Consider the following 7,531-nt stretch of genomic DNA (forward strand, 5'->3'; position numbering starts at 1 on the left):
CCACAGGAAGGTCGCACTCGCCGTCAGATGCTTGGTCTTGGCGCAGGTCGTCCCACCGCGTGGAGACAACGCCTTGAAGGGAGCGTACGAGTTCTTGCATGTAGAGTTCCACCTGGTCGGCTTGCTGTGACAAAGGAGCATCCACGGGAGCTCGAGAGAGCGTGTCAGCTGTAGCCAAGAGTTTGCCGGGTACATTGAATACCTTGTACTGGTAGCTCATGAGCTTCAGGCGGAAGTGCTGGATTCAAGATGGCAAGAGGTCGATTTTCATGTTGCCTAAAAGTGCAACGAGAGGCTGATGGTCGGTCTCCACGATGAAGTCCAGATCACGGACATACTGGTCGAATCTCTGCACAGCCCAGCTGGCTGCCAACGCTTCCTTTTCAGTGTGGCTGTATCTTGTTTCTGCCGACGTGAGAGACCTTGAAGCGAAGGCAACTGCTCGACGCTCTCTGGATGGTTGCTCTTGCAGAAGCACGGCTCCCAGGCCAAAGGAGCTGTATCTGCTGAAACCGTTGTCTTGTACTGGGTGTTGTCAGTTGAGGTGCACCATTCGGAGCACAGCAGTTCTTTTAGCTTCCCAAAAGCCGACTGCTGCGATGGGCCCCACGTCCATTCAGAGTTCTTCTGAAGCAGGGCGCCAATAGGTGCGATGACGTCAGAAACATTTGGCAAGAAATGTCCCACATGATTCACGAGTCCCAGTAGACGACGAATGCCAGATAGGTCTTCGGGAGCAGGCAGACGCTTGATGGCTGCCACCTCGTCGGGGTCGGGTGAAATACCGTGGGCACTCACTACGACTCCTAGGAACTTGACACTGTTGGGGCCGAAGGAACATTGGTCCCGGTTGGGCGTGATGCCTGCCTTTGAGAGCCGTGCGAGGACCTGCTGGAGGCGCTGGTCATGCTCCTTACGAGTCTTGCCAAATACAAGGATGTCATCAATCATGTTCACTACGCCGGTCTGGCCTTCTAGTATCCGGGACATTTGCTTCTGGAAATACTCGGGTGCCGATGTGATGCCGAATGGCAGCCGCAGAAAGCAATAGCGACCAAACGGGGCAATGAACGTTGTGAACAGCTGTGACTATGGAGACAGCATGACTTGATGAAAACTTGACTTAGCATCCAACTTGGAAAAAAACTTGGCATCTCAAAGCAAGCCTAGGCATTGTTCCACCATCGGTAGCATGTGGCGTTCGCGAAGAACGGCTTTGTTAAGCTGAGAGAGATCTACGCAGATCCTGTAATCACCATCACCTTTTGGCACAGCTACCAGTCCAGCACACCATTCTGTCGGAGTGTCGACGTGGCGGACCACTCTTTCCGATTCCATCTTGTCCAGTTTTTTCTTGATGGGCTCATGGAGAGGTAAAGGAAGACATCTCGGGGCACTTAGTGAGAAGAGCGTCGCCCCGGGTTTCAAATGGATTGTGTAGGCGTCAGGTAAGGTCCCCAGTCCCATGAAGAGGCCAGGGTGTAAGAGCAGCTCTCCGGACGACTCCTGTGAGCCTGAGACATACCCCCAGGGCCTGAACTGCAGGGAAGCCTAACAAGGGAACTGTTTTGGATTCCAGAACATACAGTTTCTGCTCCACGGACTTGCCTTTCCACGTGAGTGTGGCTTGGTATGTACCCCGGACAGGCAATGTGTGATTACCGGGACCTTTGAGCTTGCCTGCTGGAACCTGAAGTTTTGGCGGAACGCTGGAAAATGAGCTTGGTACGACCGAAACTTCGGCTCCCGAGTCCACCTTGAACGACAGTGGGGAGCCATTCACGAGTACTTCGAAGAACTTGGCGTTGGGGCGGTTCTCTGCCACCGCATGAAGCTCAACGGAGCTTGCTGAAGACCAAGTGCGCTTGGAGTTGCATCTTCTTTTCCTCATGCAGACGGTTTCGAAATGCCCTTTCTACAGTTATGGTGTACTACACGAGGAAGGTGTGTCAATCGGGACTGGTCGGGGGGGGGTCTCTTTTTTGATGAAAATTTCTGCTGAGGAACTCCTGTAAGCAGCGCCCGGGTGGCCGTTGCTTACCATTGCTTACCAGGTGGCTTCACAAGCTTTGTTTGGTAAATTCATCCTTATTGGTTGCCTTAAATAGTCTTATTTTTCAATTTTATGGCATAATGTTTTTATAAAACATCTTAAATGATTGTTGAGTTTGGTTTAAAAACTTTTGGGTGGCACTGGCTGCAACAGGAGTTCTCTGGGGAACGCCTGCACTCCATACGTTTTTTTAATTGCAAAAGGCGCATTCAAGCCACGGCTTGCGTGGTGTTGTCGTGGCCTGGCCACTTCCCCCTGGCTCGCTCTTCGCAGGCCTCCCGCCTCTCGTACAGCAGTTGCTCCTGCTGTCATCTTGCGCTCTTCTGCGACTTCAAGTAAGAAATCTTCAGTGTTGGCCCAGACGTAATCCAAAGCCAGTAGTATGAGACAGAGTAACTACTGTAGCATTGTCCCACCCACATTGTAATGACAGTGGACAGACTAGGCTGTGTGAATGTCTTGCATTCACACAGCACCCACCCATTCATCATAACCCCAGACATGTCTCCGCTTTTGAACATGGTGTGGGAATTCCAGAGATCCGCCCTATTCCCTATTCCTCAAGGCACTTCGCAGAGGCCTTCCTCTGCCGCTTAGCTGCATGTCACCAGTGCATTGCAGGAAAGACCGTTGCTGTGGGCGGAAGCAGTGGAGGCTGCTGCTTGTTTGCGGCTGTCAATTGTACGCTCTCAAAGTACGATACAGCCACTGCCCACGTAGTTCTCACTTTGTACAGCGAATATATCTTGCATGTGCTTTTAACAGGGCATGTATCCGAGTTTATGGAAAGAACTGCCCTCTCCCCCCAAATTTGATATTGAACAGCACTTGAAAAGTGACCGCACCGAAGGGTCATTTCCTTTCCTTTGTCTTTTGTCATTTGTCAAGGTTTGTCATTTCTTTGTTCCTTTGTCGTCGTCCTCGCCGCCAGCAACACCTCAATCGCCAGCAACATAAACAAAGTATGCAGCTTCATTGTCTCTAAGTATGTTGTAACAGCTGTAAAAAAAATGCACAAATGGAGCTCAGAAACACTGCTTTGCTTCACTGCAAAGCCCATTTTCAGACACACTAGCTACCGCCAATGCATTGTAGCAAGGAAGCGTGGTTCTTTTTCTATCAACTGGAATTTTTTAGTGGGTTCCGTGTATTAATTTATCCTTGCAATTTCAATTGGAACAATTGGGGGGTCAATTACAACAACAACTGGAAAATTAGTATACAACACATCAGGGCATTTTATTGCGTTCACAGTTATTATATTAATATAAATATTCTGCTTACGAGTTGCTAAAATATTTTAGAAAGTGCTACTTCTCTTATAAAACCCAAGGACAGTATACGGATCAGCTGTTTGCGACGCCGACATGGTACCAGAGAAGAAATAAAAAGAAAAGAACCATAGGTGCATTTCCGTTTCTGCACGCTACTTGGCGTGCAACCGCCGCGAAAAAATGCAGTGTATTCCACAAAACGGATCAAGTGATTATTTTTGTGGCTCCCAAAATAGTTAGCCTTTCGGTGTCAGTATAAGTGTGTAGAAAATGCATAGAGCATCTCACGTATACGCATGCTTCCATTGTGCATAGCCATGCTGGCAAAATATAAAGCTTTAAAACGAAAACACCAGCAACATAAAAGTTTACACTACACAGCGACACAACAGTAAACAGATGGGCAAACACCAGCCACAATTAGAAAAATCTAATCTATGGTTTTATTGAAATGACCTAAATACTTCAAAGATATGGTCCTCTAAAGCTTGTAGTTCACGTTTGTGCCACAGTAGGTCCAAGGAAACAAGTTAAAGTAGAGCTTGTTGTGCAAAATATTTTTTCCGACACAAATAACTGCACGAGCACAGTTACACACACTGGCATGTAGTTACACGAACATCACGTGCAAGTCTATCAGCTTTGAAACGATCTCCATTATCCCAAATGGTCTTTTCTTCATCAGCACTATGAAATGTGAGAAGACCCATGGGAAATTTAGCTACTGTGGTGAGCGCACATTCCAATTGTACTTCGTATCATTTCTCACCAAGCGCACAGCAACAGTGGGCATTGGACACCTTAGATCTGACGCCTTTCAAACCATACCAAAGGGCACTCCGCAGGGGTTGGTAGTATCCCCATTACTCTTCGTCACCATGAAAGATTTACCATCCCTGCGAAAAGCTATCCCATACCTACACCGCACTATATATGCCGACAGCCTAATGCTCTGGGTCTCCAATGGATCTCCGGGCGACCAGCAAAACGCACTTCAAGCAGCCATTCAGGTGACCCAGCAATACCTGCAAGCAGGGATTTATACAGAATTTCGATTTTGGGGGGGTGTCGAAGTCCTCCTGGGGGGGTGTTGGGGGGGGGGGGGGGGATGTATAAACCCCTAGTCGCAGTGCTCGTGGTTGTGGAATCTTTTTGGGGGTGGGTGTCGAAATCCTTCTTGGGAGGCGGGGGGGGGGGGGGGGGGTATAAATCCCTGCCTGCAAGCCCGAGGACTAGAGTGTGACGCCGAAAAATCTGCCCTTTTAACCCTGTGCAAAAGAAGATATTAGAAATGTTCAGATCCTATACCAGGTCCTATTCAGATCCTATACCAGCTTACCATTAATGACCAACCCGCCCCTAGTGTCCCACACCTACACATCCTAGGCCTCACCATACCAAAAGGTGGCTCAGGCACCCAGACTATCCTTTTGTTGCAACGGACTCTCAACCAAGTCATGCACCTCATCCGCAGGGTCTCCCATCAGCTATATGGGTTAAGAAATTGACACCCTGCGCATCATTCACGCCCTCCTCATTAGCCGAGTTACATACAGCGCTCTGTACTTGGCCCTAAAACCCGCGGAGAAGGAAGAACTAAACATTGCCAAACGCCAAGCCTACAAGGCCGCCTTTGAACGACCTCCAAAAACAGCAACAAGGAAACTTCTACAGCTCGGCGTCCATAATACATGGGAGGAACTGGAAGAAGCTCATCGCATCTCCCAATTCACGCGACTCAAGCTCACGCCAACCGGCAGGGCTAAACTTACTCGGCTCGGCTACAGGACTTTCCCGAAAGGCGAACAGAGGCAACGCATCCTTCTAACCATCCAAGTACATCAAAGTCGCACTTATTCCTTGAAATATGCCCCCCATCTACAACAAGGCACACTGAGAAGCCCGGATACGAGCCCTTAGAAAACTCTTCCCCAACTCTCCCTGTACTCGTTACACGGATGCCTCTCCATACCACCAACAACCCACCCATGGCGTGAGTGTCACCGACGCCAACGGTGTAGAACTGATTGCCACTACAGTTCCCACGACATCTTTTGAGGCAGCAAAAGAACTTGCCGTCGCTCTAGCTGCCACCGTTGGAAACGACGACCTCACTATAATGGCAGACTCACAAGTCTCCTCTGCTAAGTTGCATAAAAAAGTCTGCAAAGTGTGCACCAGCTCCTGGAAATGCACATCATCTGGATCCCCGGACACGAGTCCTTCGAGGGGAACGAGGCGGCACGCACCGCTGCCCGCATTCATACCCACCGGGTCGTTTCTCAAGAAGGCGAGAAGTCACGCAGCCCCTTCGCTCTCCCAAGCCCGCTACTCTTACTTCATACGCGGACATCCTCGCCCATTACCGCTACGAACGACAATGCTTCCCGCCACCACATCTCCATTTATCCAGAGCAGAGGCGACGTCATTTTGCCAACTTCAAACAAATTCCTATCCTCACCCACTATCCTCCATGCCGTGTACCCCACCCTCTACTACACTGCGTGTAATTTCTGTCCCCAACCTGGCACCCTTTGTTCCTTTATTGATTCCGTGTTCCCCGTAATAAAAAACAAAAAAAATTTGGGAGGAACGAAACCCGCTCCAACCAAGCTATGGCAGGTTAACAGCCAATAAAAAATAAATGAAAATGGGCGAAAGCCCAAAGGTATTTTTCCACAAAAACCAAATGTACCACATGGTATGGAAGTGCCAGAAAGCCCAATCGCTCACCCCCAATCCTCACCCAACGTATGAGCAGTGAGCGGCCCAGCTGGCCAGCACCGACCTCTCGGTCAAGCGTAGCCTGGTGGAAAGGGCCAGGGCAGCCAGTGCGGACCAGGGCTTTTCGAACTAGAGGAGGCCCCCCACCGGCCGGGTGCCCAACCATCAGTGCCCGAAGCTCGTCTAAGAAGTTTATTCACTCACTCACTCACTCCTGTTGTGCGCCCTACCATCTCCGTGCCTGTGGCTATGCCGAGCGATACAACGTTTCGAGGGTTTCGTGAAAGCTTCCTCGTGCGTGTCTACGTGCAAAAAATATTCTCATGTAATTAAGTAGGCAGTTATCAATTCCTATAAATGCATTAAAAAAAAAAAGCATCAAGTGACATTTTTTTTGGACAAACACTCATTGTACTTTCAGCAGTATCATGTAGAGTTTTGCTGTGCAGTTGCATTTTCAAAAACCTGCCTCTACAAGTACCGGAATCTTCGGGCTCTTGAAGGCCGTATATTCTCGTTGTCGCAATATACACATGAACATTTTGCCCCTGTTCCACACACACAACAGACATCAAATGACTTCCTGGCACTGACAAGGCACAGTGGAGTTTGCACAGGAGAACTTCACTTCGACAAGCACTGGGAAAGTCGTGTCGCCAGCCTTTTCTTTACTCTAGGCTGTCGCCAACTTCTGGGGTATGTGAGTAGGCCGTGACCGAGATTTAAAGCTCAACAAGTCAAAGCTATCAAAGCGTTGCCGGTGCCATTGGAACGTCACGCCGCCATGTGATGCTCTTGCAGGGTCCTGGGGCCCCACAGAACAGAAGTTTCTCCATTGATGGAGTGATCATCTCTTCTTTCACACACTTAATATCGCTTCCAGTATGCAATGCGCGCGCATGCACTCGTGCACACACACACACACACACACACACCTGCACTCCCCTCTTTCTTCTCGTTTTGGGCTCGCAGGTTTTTCTCTTTTTATTTTTTTATTTGGTGGCACCTGTGGTGCTCAGTTGAAGTCGTTGCAAAATGACGGCAGGTTCGTACAACTGGTTTTGCTGTGATGATTCGCTTTCCTTTTGCACTTTATTTATTTCATTTTATTAAAATACCGTTTGGTTGCCTCTATCACCTTGCAACAAAACAACGGCTATTCGTCCTTTTTCGTGCTGATATCTGTACTGTGCCAAATGCAATGCTGCCAGATGTCATCTGCTCACGGAACAGAGAGATGATTTCCTGATAGTTAGCAAGATGACGCTGAGCACAGCACACATCAGTGGCACCACCATACCACTGCACGACGCCCACAGGCGTCAACTCTGACAAGGCAAGACTCTGCACCATCGAACAACTCTTTCTTTTTTTTAGCCTGCCACCAACCGGTACAAAGGCCGTTAGTGGGCACTACCCACGCTCCATACTTACCGTTTTCAATGACTACGTACTTATTTACAAATCCGAAATTATGAA

The sequence above is a fragment of the Haemaphysalis longicornis genome, unplaced genomic scaffold, assembly GCF_048455015.1.
Source record: "Haemaphysalis longicornis isolate Haplotype H1 unplaced genomic scaffold, Haemaphysalis longicornis Haplotype H1 scaffold_14, whole genome shotgun sequence".
In the NCBI taxonomy this organism is placed as follows: Eukaryota; Metazoa; Arthropoda; class Arachnida; order Ixodida; family Ixodidae; genus Haemaphysalis; species Haemaphysalis longicornis.